Consider the following 16,849-nt stretch of genomic DNA (forward strand, 5'->3'; position numbering starts at 1 on the left):
ATCCCTGTTCTCCTGAAACTGTTCCAAAAAATAGAAATGGAAGGAAAATTTCCAAACTCATTTTATGAGGCCAGCATTACCTTGATCCCAAAACCAGATAAGGATCCCATCAAAAAACAGAATTACAGACCAATATCCGTGATGAACACAGATGCGAAAATTCTCATCAAAATACTAGCCAATAGGATCCAACAGTACATTAAAAGGATTATTCACCACGACCAGTGGGATTTATTCCGGGGCTGCAAGTTTGGTTCAACATCCGCAAATCAATCAATGGGATACAATACACTAATAAAAGAAAGAACAAGAACCATGTGATACTCTCAATAGATGCTGAAAAAGCACTTGACAAAGTACAGCATCCTTTCCTGATCAAAACTCCTCAAAGTGTAAGGATAGAGGGCACATACCTCAATATCATCAAAGCCATCTATGAAAAACCCACCGCAAATATCATTCTCAATGGAGAAAAACTGAGAGCTTTTCCGTGAAGGTCAGGAACATGGCAGGGGTGTCCATTATCACCACTGCTATTCAACATAGTACTGGAAGTCCTAAACTCAGCAATCAGACAACAACAACAACAAAAAAATTAAAGGCATCCAAATCGGCAAAGAAGAAGTCAAACTATCACTCTTTGCAGATGATATGATACTATATGTGGAAAACCCAAAAGACTCTACTCCAAATCTGCTACAACTTGTACAGGAATTCAGTAAAGTGTCAGGATATAAAATCAATGCACAGAAATCAGTTGCATTTCTCTACGCCAACAACAAGACAGAAGAAAGAGAAATTAAGGAGTCAATCCCATTTACAATTGCATCCAAAACCATAAGATTCCTAGGAATAAACCTAACCAAAGAGGCAAAGGATCTATACTCAGAAAACTATAAAGTACTCATGAAAATTGAGGAAGACACAAAGAAATGGGAAAATGTTCCGTGCTCATGGAATAGAAGAACAAATATTGTGAAAATGTCTATGCTACCTAAAGCAATCTACACATTTAATGCAATCCCTATCAAAGTCCCATCCATTTTTTCAAAGAAATGGAACAAAAAATCCTAAAATTTATATGGAACCCTAAAAGACCTCGAATAGCCAGAGGAATATTGAAAAAGAAAGCCAAAGTTGGTGGCATCACAATTCCAGACTTCAAGCTCTATTACAAAGCTGTTATCATCAAGACAGTACAGTATTGGCACAAAAACAGACACATAGATCAATGGAACGGAATAGAGAGCCCAGAAATAGACCCTCAACTCTATGGTCAACTAATCTTCAACAAAGCAGGAAAAAATGTCCAATGGAAAAAAGACAGCCTCTTCAGTAAATGGTGTTGGGAAAATTGGACAGCCCCATGCAAAAAAATGAAATTGGACCATTTCCTTACACACACATGAAAATAGACTCAAAATGAATGAAGGACCTCAATGTGAGAAAGGAATCCATCAAAATCCTTGAGAAGAACACAGGCAGCAACCTCTTTGACCTCAGCCGCAGCAACTTCTTCCTAGGAACATCACCAAAGGCAAGGGAAGCAAGGGCAAATATGAACTATTGGGACTCCATCAAGATCAAAAACTTTTGCACAGCAAAGGAAACAGATAACAAAACCAAAAGAGAACTGACAGAATGGGAGAAGATATTTGCAAACGACATATCAGATAAAGGGCTACTATCCAAAATCTATAAAGAGCTTAGCAAACTCAACACCCAAAGAACAAATAAGCCAATCAAGAAATGGGCAGAGGACATGAACAGACATTTCTGCAAAGAAGACATCCAGATGGCCAACAGACACATGAAAAAGTGCTCCACATCACTCAGCATCAGGGAAATACAAATCAAAACCACAATGAGATACCACTTCACACCAGTCAGAATGGCTAAAATTAACAAGTCAAGAAATGACAGATACTGGCGAGGATGCAGAGGAAGGGGAACCCTCCTACACTGTTGGTGGGAATGCAAGCTGGTGCAGCCACTCTGGAAAATATCATGGAGGTTCCTCAAAAAGTTGAAAATAGAACTGCCCTATGACCCAGCAATTGCACTACCAGGTATTTACCCTAAAGATAAAAATGTAGTAATCCGAAGGGGCACATGCACCTGAATGTTTATAGCAGCAATGTCCACAATAGCCAAATAACGCAAAGAACCTAGATGTCCATCAACAGATGAATGGATAAAGAAGAAGTGGTATATATATACAATGGAATACTATGCAGCCATCAAAAGAAAAAATCTTGCCGTTTGCAATGACGTGGATGGAACTAGAGGGTATTATGCTTAGTGAAATAAATCAATCGGAGAAAGACAATTATAATATATCTTCCTGATATGAGGAAGGGGAGATGCAACGCGGGGGGTTCGGGGGTAGGAAAAGAATAAATGAAACAAGATGGGATCGGGAGGGAGATAAACCATAAGTGACTCTTAATCTCACAAAACAAACTGAGGGTTGCTGGGGGGTAGGAGAGGGTTGGGATGGGGTGTGTGGGTGGTGGACATTGGGGAGGGTATGTGCTATGGTGAGTGCTGTGAAGTGTGTAAACCTGGCGATTCACAGACCTGTACCCTGGGGATAATAATACATTATATGTTAATTTAAAAAAACATATAGTGTAATATTAGTTTAGGAGTAGGATTTAGTGATTCATCACTTATGTATGACTCCCAGTGCCCATCACAGTAAGTGCTCTCCTTAATACCCACCACCCATTTACCCCATCCCTTGCCCGTATCCTCAATAGCAACCGTGTTATAATTTTAGAATGGACTTTAAATTGGCTATAAACTTGAATTTTACCCCCATGATTTGTAGACATGATTGGGTACTTACCCTAAAAATGTTATTTAGGGGGTTGCTATGGATGAATTCTGACTTTTATGTTCACATTACTGACCAGTAAGAAACATCTCAGCTCAAAAATTAGTAGGATATGAGGTTTTCACTCTACCCACAGGCATCTTGTTCTTGAGGGAAAATAATTTACTCTGAGAGTCTGAGGAATGGCAAGTTTGTTGCACTCTGGAATCTGGTATTGGTGCTGACCCTGTTAGTCCAGGCCTTGGATAGAGTCCAATTCTGTATTACTGTAGCAATAGCTAGCTTTCCTTTCTATAGTCATTGACTGCACCTCCTGACCCTGCTAACCATCTCACAAATTCATCTTCTTGCTTAGAAAAATCAAGGGAGGAATGTGGAAGAATAAGTCCAAATCCATCATCATCACTATGCTTTGCTGATGACAGATCAGTGAGGTAACATCCACTGTGAGGGTCATTCCCTGCAGTGCTAATAAATGCACAACAGCACCAGAACTTCATGGCAGCTCACTGATTCCAGGCTAGAAGAGATTTGGGCACATAGGCTGCCTCAGCATGTTAGCTAACATAAGCTTAAAAGAGGGATTCTTTTTTTTTTTTTTAAGATTTTATTTATTTGACAGAGATCACAAGAGAGGCAGGCAGAGAAAGAGAGGAAGGGAAGCAGACTCCCCGCTGACCAGAGAGCCCTATGCAAGGCTCCATCTCAGGACCCTGAGATCATGACCTGAGCCGAAGGCTGAGCCTTTAACCCACTGAGCCACCCAGGCACCCCAAAAGAGGGATTCTTAGGTGAGAAGGAATCCTTATTCTGGGCTGAAAAGCAGAAGCTGCCCCAGTGGGTATGGGTCAAGGCTGCTTTGATAGGACTGAGCAAGGATGTAGCCTGTGGTACAGCAAGCAGGCTGGGCTAGGAATGAAGGCTGCTTAGCTGAACTAGGAAAAGGAGTGAATATTCGATTCTGAAGAAAAGAACTAAGTGAAAGCAAAAAGTGCAAAAGGGCAAGGGGTGGAAAGGGGCAAGTTGGGAAGGGAGTTATCAATCTGGTTCGAAGTAGGCTGAACATTCTCTCTTGCCATCAGCTTGGAAGCAGCGGTGACTGTTGCTGTGTAGGCAAAATCAAGGTGAGGAGCCTGGCTCCCCTATACTCAATTGTGGTTGACGACTAGTAGACTGTAATGAACCATACACACCAGGAAAGGAAAAAGTTAACTGAGGTTGAAAGAAAGCCTTATTTGGCAGTTTTCAAACAAGCAGTTTGATTTGGCTTGTGTGAAGGCAATGATGCCTGATTTGGAGCAGAGCAATTTCTGTTGTACCATTTTAAAATCCATTCTGGCACACTGTGATGAATATGTCAGTTGGCAGCTAAGAACTTGCTGGAATGAGTCTTTCACCATTTTTAATCGACACTTCCCTTTCCAGGAAAGAGCTTTTCTAATCTCTAAGGCAGTGGACCTATCAATTTGCATAGACTATGACATTCTCAGTGAACACATATTTATCATCTACCACTTACTTTCCTACTGTCTTAAAAAAAAAAAAAAAAGGCAGAATCAGTCAGCAGTGAATCAGCACCTTTAAAATCAGCTGTGCTGAGTGAATCTGTTAAGAGTGGCAGGGAGCCATTGTTAGAAGGAGGAGGGGCAGGAATAAAATGATCCTTTTCTATTTCCATGATCTTTTTTATATGTACATAAATGGTTAAGCCACCAATTAGGTTCAATTGTAATTAAATGTAATGTAAAACAGATTATAGGGCTGTTCAGATATGCTTGTTAAAGTATGACTGGCTGCTTATCCCTTACCTAATTCTCATGAGAAAGGATCAAACAGCCCAGGTGAGTTCAAAGAAACCTACCAACACTCACCCCTAGGGCTTGCACCAATCCCTGAACAAAAAAAGGAACACCTAGGATCAATGGGGTCTACTCACAAATCCCTCAAACACTACACACACCACCTGCTTACATTTACACTGTTCTTGCTATTTATCCACGAGAAAGCCAAGCCTGAAATCCCTCTTGAGGCCAAGACTTCTGGAAAAGCCACATGAATTAAATTAAAATTTTACAAATTTGGTTTCATTTAATCATAACTGATTCTTCATACTATAGACATCACTCAGGGAAATTACAACTCACTCTCATATACCATTTACTATAATTCATTAAACTCAAATAAGAAAAAACAAGAAATGGACCAAATATCATCTTGCTTCAAACCAAACCATAAATCATATTTTGAGTAAAACTTGACAACACCTGGTTGGTTAAGCTGCATACCTAGATTTATTAAAATCACTCCCTTAAATGTCTATTAGAGAATACACACACACACATATATAATGCTACTACAAAGTTGAAAAGAGACTTTGCAAAGTCCCATCACTGAAACGGACAAGCACTATATATATAATCCATCTCATTAAGAGTTACTTTTACCAGCGACATGTATAAAAATGTTAAATATATGAACTCTTTGACCCAGCAATGCCATTTCCAGGAGGAATATATCCCAAAGAGATAGATCCCTATAAAGTACATAAAGATTGCAAGCAAAGATATTCATCATGGCTTTCTTTACACAATAAAAAAATTGAAAATAGTTCATTATCCTCTAATAGGGGACTGGTAAAATGAAAACATCAATCCAATATTATACAGTCATCCAAAAAGATAATACATATGTATACCTAATAACATAAATTTCATGTCACATTGCTAAGTAAAAAGAAAGGCATAAAAGAGTATTCATGGTATCTTTTTTAAAATATAAAACAATTTATACTGTGGATGGCAGAATTTCAGGCTTTTAGTACTTTCTTATTACTTTTTGTTTCACTTTCTACCTAAGTGTGTCTTTATTTCATATACTGGAGGGGTTAGGGAGGAGGGGAGGGAGTCAAGCTATTTTCATTAGAGGAAAAAAAAAAATTACGCTGTATTTCAGTCAGACCAGAATAGTCACCCAGGAAGCCAAACAGCTCTTATATGTCTGTCTGTGCCTTCTGTTGGAAGCAAAACTGTGGATAAACAGTATCATGGAGAGAATTTGAATAGATGATGTCTAGAATGCAAACCAAAACAAAGGTGAAATACTATATGAACTAAGAAGGATTCCTTTATTATAGTTGGTGTTTGAAAGAATTAATTCATTGTGCACATGTGTGTTTACTACTATATTTTCATGGCTAACAAAAAAATGTCAATTCAAATGGCAGCAAATAATATAACTATGATTGGTTTTTCTTACTAAGTTTAACACTCCATAAATCTTTGTGTTAATGTGGGAAAATATGACCTGAACAGATGGACCTCATGCTGTTTTCTAAAATACAAACAGATTTCTGATCTTCTGGACCAGGAAATGAAGTAAGCATTAAAACAATAGACACTACAATCCATCTCCGAGAATTTCAATTTAAAAGCAGTATTTCCCTCTTTACAAATACAGCATAGTGATATGTTTCTGTTAAATGGAATGTGTTCTAGACATCGTAACAAAACACAGTGGCATATTAGTGGAACTGGAGAAGGAGGTTGACTGAACCCTGAACCGTACCCATTTTGGAGAATTCCTTCATTGTGGTTCTTGGCAGGCGGCAGCATCTGGCTGCCTCCACCCTTCATTCTCCATTTCTCACAGAAGGGACATCCCTGAGGACTGCCACTCTGCCTGGTTAAATCTTCATCCTTCTAGCCCAAGGGCCCCTTTTCCATGTGCATCTTCACAGGTGCATTTTCACAAATAGATGCCCTTGAGCTTGAAGACCAGTAAGGGGCTATCTGTCAAATAATTGGCATTTTTTTCCCTGTTCTACCACTTTCTAGTTGTGTGGCTGGGAGGAGGCTGGGGGGGTAGGGAGGCCAGCAGGACTGGGTCTGAGAAGGAGTTGGGGCAAAGGAGGTGGCCCATGAGACCAGGGTATTAGTTATATAAAGAGAGAATGAGCCTATAATTAAATATTAAAGATAATGAGGGCCAAATTTCTCATCATCAGAAAGGAAATTACAAATAGAAAAAGAGTGAAGACTAGAAGGAACCCTGTGGTGTTGGAGTGGAGTTGAAGATATTAGAGTAAACTTATGGATTTTAATATGAATAGATGACTAGATATAGAAATAGATATAGATGCATGTCCATATGTGTTTGTGAGTTTCCTGGCTCTGTCTGCTAAAATGGTCTAAAATCAATGACACCCCAGTATTAATAACCACACCTAGCACCCAGATCTCCCGGGAACCATTCATTCCCAGGAAAATTAGCTTTTGAAATGACTGAAATGGTTGGGTCAGAATAAGAGAAACAAGATAAGCCGGAAACATCTGACACCAGAAAGTTCTCCGAGAATAGAATAGAAATGTCCAAAGAACACAATAACTAGCTTGAACAGGATTTGAACATCCAAACCTCTGACAATTTTAGCACTGAAATCAATAATGACAGTGGATTAAAATCCATTGAATAAAAGAGTTCATGCTTATGTAAATAAGTGAATTAACAAATAAAAAGAAAAGAGAAAACTCTTAAAACAAAATACCAAGTAATAAATGTAAAATAAATGTTGAAACTGGAAAAATTGCCATTTGGCAGTCATCATAGTACTTATTTTTTCAAGCAAGAATCATAAAATAGGTGACTGAAAGTTTGTTGAAGAACAGGATGTTTATATAGTCTCAAAGTATCTCCCCACAAAATGCTTACTAATTACAAATGGAAAATTAATAACTTTACAGTGAAAAAGTTATCACCTTAATCAAGTCATCAAAATTAACATCAACTACAAATCTTTATTAATAAGATATACTGAAAACACACTACCTCTTCTACCATATTTCTGCCAAAATTGTATAACTTGCATCTAATCATAAAGAAACATAGACAAACCTAAAGTGAGGGCCATTCTACAAAATGGCCTGAACTTTGTTTTGTTTTGTTTTAAAGATTTTATTTATTTGAGAGAGAGCAACAGAGAGAGAGAGAGCACACAAGCACTAGCCTGAACTTTCAAAAATGTCAAGGTTATTAAAGACAAGGAATGAATCAGCAACTGTCACAAATTAAAGATTAAAGATACATAACAAGACCTGAGCTGATATCAAGAGTTGGATGCTTAACTGACTGAGCCACCCAGGTGCCCCAATAGTAAAAACTTTTACTGGGAAAAGGTAACAGCTAGATGGATCAGGCCATTTTAATTTAGAAACAGAAATGATATTTATTTGCGTTTGAGATGCTAACATTATTTTTTTAAAGATTTATTCATTTGAGAGAGGAAGAACAAGGAAGAATAACAGAGGGAATGGGAAGAATCTCCAGCAGACTCTGCACTGAGCATTTGTACTGACCACAGAGCCCCAGGGGCTTGATCTCACAACCCTTAAGTTCATGATCTGAGCTGAAATCAAGAGTACGATGCTTAACTGATTGCACCATCCCAGTGTCTGAGATGCCAACAACATTATTATACTGTTTATTGCAGTTCAAGAACACAGTGCTCATGCAGAATAATATTTTACAAACTGGTGTTCTCAAGGAAAAAACATGTTAGTAATATTTTTTAAGTAATCAAGATCAAGTCTTTGAAAAATCATTTTTACCCTTCATTAATTTAAGCACTATTAAGATGATGAATATATTTATCTTTATATATATACATATACAATGCATACATTGATATGTATATATAATAAAGGGTAACCATATATAATAATGTAATGATATACATAGAATTAAAGACCATGAGACTTGAAAAAGATTTGGGGAGTCATCTACTCCAATTCCTTTATAAATAATTATACATCTTTCTCCACTTATGATGGTCCTACATCCTGATAAATCCATCATAAGTTGAAAACATAGTAAGTCAAAAATGCACTTAACTCACCTAACCTACAGAACATCATAGCTTAGCCTAGCCTACCTTAAATGTCCCTGCATTAGCCTACAGTTGGGCAAAATCACCTAACACAAAATCTATTTTATAATTAAGTATTGAATATCTCATTTCATTTATTGAATACTGCATTGAAAGTGAAAAACAGAACAGTTGTATCAGCTGTTCACTTTCATGATTGTGTAGCTGACTGGGAGCTGTGGCTCCCTGCTGCTGCTCAGCATCACCCGAGAGAACCATACTACATATTGGTAGCCTGGGAAAAGATCAAAATTCAAAACTGGAAGTATGGTTTCTCATGAATGCATATGGCTCTTGCACCATCATACGGCTGAAAAATCGTAAGTCAAATCATTTTTAAGTCAGGGGCTGTCTGCATATCCTCTACAGCATCCCCAACAGATAGTACCAAATCTGTTTGAACACCTGCAATGACAGGAAGCTCATCCCTATCATAGCATCCACTTAAGAGTCATTCTATCAGAAAATTATTTTTTCACATTGTGTCAGAATCTTTCTCCATATAATTTCCAGAGGCTGTTCCTATGTAGTTCCTCTAGGATCACTAATTAATTCCTTCTTCTACGACAACATTTCAATATCAGAACTAATTCCTATTGTAGGTGCCCCATGGTGAGTTTTTTTCTTCTCCAAACTGAAAATCTCTTTTTTTAAAAATTATTCCACCCTATTATGAGTTTTTTTCCTTCTCCAAACTGAAAACCTTCTCTTTCTTTCAGTTATTCCATGCGTAATTGTGGTTTTCAGTCTTCTCACCATCTTAACCACTCTTCTCTGAACATATGCCAGGTTTTATAATCTCTCCTATTCCAGAGTTTCTGTTTCTATGGGAGCAGCCTGAGATCACACCAACTATTCTGGCAGCTTCATGCGTTCACATTTATTCCTTCATTCAGTCGACATTTACCTGAGTGCCAGGAAGTGCAAAGCACTATCTAAGATATTATAGAAGATAAGATTAGGAAGACATAAATTTTCTCCTAAAAAAATGTCCATGTTCAGGGCACATGGGTGGCGCAGTTGGTTAAGTCTCTGACTCTTGGTTTCCGCTCAGGGTTGTGAAAAAGAGCCCCATGTCGGACTCTGGATTCAGCCCAGACTCTGCTTAAGACTCTCTCCCCCACTCTCCCTCTACCCCACCTCCCATGCACACATACAGGTGCTCTCTCTCAAATAATAAATAAATAAATAATTTTTAAAAGATATAAAAATAATGTACATGTTCACTGGGGAGAAACAATACATGGTTACGAGTGCCACAAAACAGATACAGCAAGTTCCAAATACATTAAAGGAAGGAAATCATACTATTAAATATGTGTTTGCTTTAACATCAGAGTACTAAAGAACAAAGCTAAAGTCAGAACAATGCCAGACTAGGCCTGTTTTGTTTGTGCATAGTATGAGAATTGGTAAAAAGCAGAAGGCTGGGATTTAGACCATCTTAAAAGAGAAAATTCCAAATAAGGGGAATTATACAGAGTCAGAGACACAGAGTTTATACAGTCCATTTACCATCGAAAGCTCTGACAATACAATGATTAATCATTTGTCCAGAGTGATTTACATGCAACTCTAGAAAGGCAAAATAAATAAACTAGGCCACTATACACTGGGCTTATACCAAGTAATTTACCTGTAATGTTTTACTTAATCCCACAACAACTCTAACAAGGGAGACACTGATATTATTTGCTCTTAAAAAAAAAAAATTCATGGGATGCCTGGGTGACTCAGTCATTAAGCATCTGCCTTCTGCTCAAGTCATGATCCCAGGGTCCTGGGATGGAGCCCTGCATCAGGCTCCCTGTTCAGTGAGGAGCCTTCTTCTCCCTCTCCCACTCCCCCTGCTTTTGTTCCCTCTCTTGCTGTCTCTCTCATTGTCAAATAAATAAATAAAATCTTAAGAAAAAACAGCAACAAAAATGCATCTGTCTTTGTATCAGATCATGATCCCAGGCCCTGGGATCAAGTCCTACATTGGGCTCCTTCTCATTGGGAAGCCTGCTTCTCCCTCTGCCTGCTGTTCCCCCTGCTTCTGTGCTCTCACACACTCTCGCTCGCTCTCTTTTTCTGAAAAAATCTCTTTTTAAAAAAATTTTTTAATTAAAAAAAAATCCATCCTAAAATTCATATGGAAACTTAAGGAATCCTGAATAACCAAAACAATCTTGAAAATGAAGAACAAAGGATGCGTGGATGGTTCGGTCAGTTAAGCGTTGGATTAAACATTTGCCTTCACTTGGGTCATAATCCCACGGTCCTGGGATCAAGTCCCACATCGGGCTCCTTGCTCAGTGAGGAGCCTGCTTCTCCCTATGCCTGCTGCTCCCCTTGCTTGTGCTCTCTCTCTCTCTGACAAATAAATAAATAAAATCTTTAAAAATTTTTCAGTGAAACTCAACCATGTACAGTGACTTGCCCAAGCTTACAAAGGTGCTAAACATGGCAGCCAGGCTTCAAATCTAAACCCTCAGCTTCCAGCCCTGCTTGAGGCCATCAACTATCCCACAAAGAAATCTCTGGCAAATATCCAAACACATCCTCACAATGTTCCTAGTGACTTACTTGGAGAGGCTCTCACTGAACAATCTGTTCCTCCACTGGCTTTAAGAACACTTTCTACAGGACTCTATTGTAGTCCTTGACATGTGGTATCACTGTAAGCTGTGTATGTAACACTAACCCCTGATAAAGTTTCACATTCCAAGAACAGAGATATGTCCTTATCTTTTTCTCAGTATCCCCAGGTCCTAGGGGGTAATTCCAGGCTCAACAAATGCTACAAGTCCTCTGGCATAGCTCTCCTGCTCTGGAGAAAGTCACAGTCTTATCCAGACTCCACTAATTCTTGGTCTAATTAGTTGTGATGCTGAGCTCTGGTTATCACACTTTTGCAACCTGACTCTATCTTCTACTCCTGATCTCAAATTTAAGGGACTCCAAGAAATAATGTAACTGGCTTTGGTTCACTACCAACTTCAGAAGCCTTATTCACCATTGGGATTCTCACCCCTATTTAGAGCAAGAGCTCAGCCAGAGTTACACAGAGACCAGGGCAAAAAAATGGGAAATTGCCCAATATTTCTACTTTTCTTCATCAACTTCTTAAAGCAAAAGTCAGAGTTCAGTAAAGCTCCTGATATTTGGGGTCTGAAATAAAAGGGAAAAGCTATAAACCAAATGATTTTGATACAGTCAGGAAATTATTAAATGAAGTTTAGTAAAGATGAGAGGCTTATGAATTGAGTTCCTATATACCTATCAAATAGTGCTAAGTGCACATAAAGCATTATATATGCCTCTTAGTCACGTATAATTCTATTACAGCAATGACTATAAGAGAAAGAATGAATAAACAATTTAACCTTTGGCAATGTTATATAAGCCAAAATTTTAAAATTATATATGTATATTAAAATTTATAGGGAAAAACAAAGTTTTGGTCCACAAAAGAAGAAAAAAAAAAACACAACTCTGCGTCCTCAGCTTATCTCTGACATTTCCTGCCAAGTAGAAGGCTATTTCCTGTGTCTAGACTTGAAGGTAGATGGATGAAAAGTGAGAAAGGAGAGATACTGGAGTGATTACCATTCTCCTTCCCACACCCAGAACAGTGGCCGGCAGACAGTGACTGTTGGTATGACACTTTAGTTACTTGGAGAAAGAATCATTGCTAAGGGCAGCATGGCAGGGAAAAAATATGTATGGTGATAAGAAGGGTACTTTGCCTGATTTTATAATCAAAATTTTTCAGGAGAAACATGAAATATGAAGGAAGATATAGTAGTGGTCCATAACATCCTGGAACTGTGATTTATCGGAGTGTTTAAGAAATACCATCCAGGGGCACCTATATATAAATATAATTTTTTTTGTTCTCTTTAAGGTACTAGATCAACCTTATGTGTGCACATTCTTATGAACTTCAATGACATGAATTCCTAATTTGACTAAAAAGTAGACTTTGTCATATTTTCTGCTTATAAAAAAAAACCTCTACAAAAAGAATAGCTCCTTTTTAAAGAGATTATATACTAACAGTTTAAAAATACTACAGACTATACAGCATTTTAAGGAAATATACTTCCATTAAGTATTTAGAAATTAAATACATCATATTAAAGGGTTCAAACTGAGTAACATGTTACCTCTCTTAGAGGACAAGCCTCTGTAAATGTGACTTAAAAATAAACAATACTTCTTACAAAGCAATCTTCAATGGAATTTTACATCTACCAATGAACTAACTAAAAAGGAAGATGGGAGTATAACCTAGAGTTTAAAATATAATCTTTTATAAAACCATAAAAAAATGGCAGATTATCTTTCAATATAGAAGGGTGAAATACTGAAATAAATTCCAGAAATTAAAGAAAAAAAATATATATATATTAGACTACAGAAAAATTGAAATTTTCTGTACAGCATAAAATACCATAAAATTTTTAAATAAAAAAAATCAAGAAAAAATTGCAACATAGGTAACAAAGTTCTTACTATACAAAGAGCTCTTACAAATAATAAACAATATAAGCACACCAATAGAAAATAAGGCTGGAAACTCACAAAAGAAGAGATAAGTAGGACTAGTATATATGAGAAAATATGTTCTTTTTTGACTATCCAATTGGAAAATACTTCTAAAAAATTAATAGCATCTAATAAACTAATTTTGGTGATAGTATGAGAACATTGACACTCTAATTCAGTATTTATAGTAGTATATATTGGTACACATTTTCTGTAGCACAATTTGGAAATAGTGTTCTTTCAATATATATTATATTAATACTTTTATACCCAGCACTGTTGCAGATGCTGAGAACATGGTAAAGAATAAGACAAGAGTGGAGATAGGAAATAACTGAACAAATAAATGAATAAATCAATGTGTTTAAAATGTCCCTACTTGGGGCGGCTCGTTGGTCTACTGGGATGATTCTCGCTTTGGGCGCTAAAATGTCCCTACCTACTGAACTGACAATTTCACTTCTAGGAATTTGTTCAAAGAATACAATGAAACAAGTGCACAAATATCTGTTCAAATATGTTATTTGCAGAATTGTAATAGCAAAAAAATGGAAATACATAAATGTTCATTATTATGGTATTATTTAAATAAATTATGATGTATCCATGTAGTGCAATATTATGCAACCCTTAATAATGACATTAATGATAAATTATATAATGCAAATGCAAGATCCATTTAAAATGCATATATGTTCCCCTATAAGAAAATCGTTTATAAGGGTCTTCTCTGGTTTTATGCATTCCTCTATTACCTAAATTTCTTATGATAAGTATACCTTTTATAGGAAAAAAAACCATAGATATTAATGTTTTGAAAAATACATATGTAATCTTTAAGGAGTCCACAAACCATATACCAGCAGTATATTTGAAACTGCCAGCATTATGATATATCTTGGTCATATTTTCTTCAGATTATAACTTTCTATAAGATTGTTATCTACATATTGTTCTCTATTAAATTCTTTTTGTTTAAACTTCCTTTAAGAACATTTTTTTGTATTGGGGTGCCCGGGTGGCTCAGTTGGTTAAGTGTCTAGCTTCCACTCAGGTCATGATCTCGTTGTCTTAGAATCAGGCCTCTGGCTCAGTGCAAAGTCTGTTTCTCCCTCCCTGCACCCCCCCCCCAGCTTTCTCTCTCCAATAAATAAATAAAATATTTTTTAAAAACAGAATATTTTATTTTTTAAAAGATTTTATTTATTTATTTATTTATTTGACACAAAGAGAAAGAGATCACAAGAAGCAGAAAGGCAGGCAGAGAGAGAGGGGGAAGCAGGCTCCCCGCTGAGCAGAGAGCCCAATGTGGAGCTCGATCCCTGGACCCTGAGATCATGACCCGAGCGGAAGGCAGAGGCTTAATCCCACTGAGCCACCCAGGCGCCCCTTAAAACAGAGTATTTTTTTGTATCAACATAAATTTTATCTCTAAACTATTTTTGTGTAGAATTAAAATATATATAAACACTTGACTGCTCAGCATAATATCAAACACTTTAATCCGCAGGTTCTGTTGCTTTGGAACAGAGGATGATGAAAATGAGTGGCTCTGAAGAATTCAGAAAAACCAGAGGTGTCAAAAAAATGAATTACAAAAAAGCTCTGAAAAAAAGTGTAACTTGTAGCACGTGATGGTGTTGAAAATGGATGAGTATATTTACATGTAAATTATATGTGTGCATATACACATACAAGTATCCTACAGATGCATGCATGAGAGTTCATGTTTCTCACCGTGAGTACTTGCATGTAGGTAATCAAACCTGTTATACATATGCTTTATTTGCACCCAGAGGAGAGCTACATTTGCCCCCACCTTATCTTCAGGAAACCAGCACCTAACCCATCTACAAAGGTTTACACTGTCTGCAGACTCCACTCTGGCACCTGCTTTGGAGATGGGCCATTTTGGGCAAGGGTGCAGACTAGAAGGGCAAGGTAGGCCCGCGTCCAGGAAGTGAGCCTACGAAGGCGGTTGAGGCACTTACTTCAGCACCAAGGACACGGGCAACCCCAATCAAAATCATTTAAGGCAGAATTACTCCAAAGCCGCACCCAGCCCTCTCCACCCAGCGCTATCTCGGGACCCTCAGTCGTTACTCGGTCGCAATATTTTCATTTCGCTCTTCGCCAAGCCCGGCGAAATCATGGACAGAGATGCAGGGCCCCATTCGCCCCAACACGAGTCTCCTCCAGCTGGCCTGTGCGACTCTTCCATCCCCTTCCTCTTCCCGAAAGAGGCCAAAGGGGTGCACACAATATAGAAACTCTTCAGCGCCCAGAGACTCAGAAAGGGTTCGTGTTTCCCTCCCCAGACCTGGGGAAGCTGGCGGACCTCCCCTGCGCCTCTAGCCAGCATACCTGGCAATAACCGGCCCTTCCACCACTACTCCTTGCCCTGGGCTTTCGTCGGAGAAGAATTTCTACAAACCATTTATTCTTCATGAAAATCTCACCCCATATAGACTGGCGTACAAGAGTCATAGACATAAGAAAGAAAAATACTAATTCTTGGCCATGTTTCTAAAACCAGCTATTTTTAAAGTTTGTTTTTGAAACCGTTCTCTTGACGCTGCAGGGACTCACCCTTGTCTGGGTGGGTTCCTGGGCCAGAGGAAAGCAACAACCCTAGCCTTTATTATGGAAGCTGAGGAAGGGCCTATAGGTGCTCGGGTGACAGAAAACGGGGGCGCAGGGGCCCTCGTTGATGCTAATTCTCCTGATCCACTGTCCCGGTTCTCCAGGAAAGCAGTGCAGGGAACTGCGGGGACCGCGGAGCTTCTGACGTCCAACATAGACCCCCTACAAAGGTTTTTAAAGGGGGGCGGGTGGTTCGCCCCGGGCCTCGCCCAAACCCAAAGAGGGGCTCTGCCCCTTAGGAGCCACGGCTAAAAGTGGGTGTGTGGGGATCGGGGTCGGCTCTCACTCCTCTCGGGTGGGGCGGCCCGGCAGGCAGCGTCAAGGCGCAGGTCAGCCGCTGCCGCCTGACTCCGGGGCCCAGTTACCTGTGTGCCACGGCGAGGAAGGTGCGCGCGGCGCTCGGTGGCCAGGAATGCCCAATACCGCGCGCCTAGTCCAACCTCCACGCGGATTGTGGCCGCTGTGCGCTTTGCCAGGAAAAACGCGGTCAGGGCTGCTGCGGCCGCCAGGCGGGGCGTGGAGGGGGCGCCGCGGGTGCGGACACTGCGCCTGCGCTCTCTGCTGCCCGCCCCCCAACGCTGCCCCGGCCAGCGTCGAAGACCGCCAGAGACGCCCAAGATTTGTGCCGGAGCTGAGCGACTTCCCCCTACCCGCGCGATGGGAGGGTCTAAGGCTCCAGGAAACTGCCTGCCCGGACCCCTTTAGCCTACTCCCTCGGAGACAGCAGGATTGAGCCAATCGATTGTCAGCCAGGGTGACGTGGTCTTCTGGAAGGGGGCAGGGAGGCAGCTTTAGTCCGTTTCAAGCTTTCTGTTTGAGTTTGGAAGCGGCAAGTCGATGCTTAGATATTTAAAAATATGTCTAGCATCCCTAAATCGTGGTTGGGGAAGGACTTTGGGCATCCCCAAGTCCAC

The 16,849-nt window shown here is 39.3% G+C and overlaps 1 protein-coding gene across 1 annotated transcript in view; it reads right to left on the bottom strand.

Annotated features, from left to right (window-relative positions):
- The window catches only part of SLC35G2 (solute carrier family 35 member G2), a 41,074-nt gene extending 24,429 nt beyond the window's left edge, over positions 1-16,645 (bottom strand). The window contains exon 1 of the mRNA XM_082690941.1: positions 16,301-16,645. The gene's annotated coding sequence lies outside the window, so the exon portion shown is untranslated. The remainder of the gene's footprint in view (positions 1-16,300) is intronic.
- Between the last annotated feature and the right edge of the window lie 204 nt (positions 16,646-16,849).

This window comes from Mustela nivalis (genome assembly GCF_964662115.1).
Source record: "Mustela nivalis genome assembly, chromosome: 1".
NCBI classification, from domain to species: Eukaryota; Metazoa; Chordata; class Mammalia; order Carnivora; family Mustelidae; genus Mustela; species Mustela nivalis.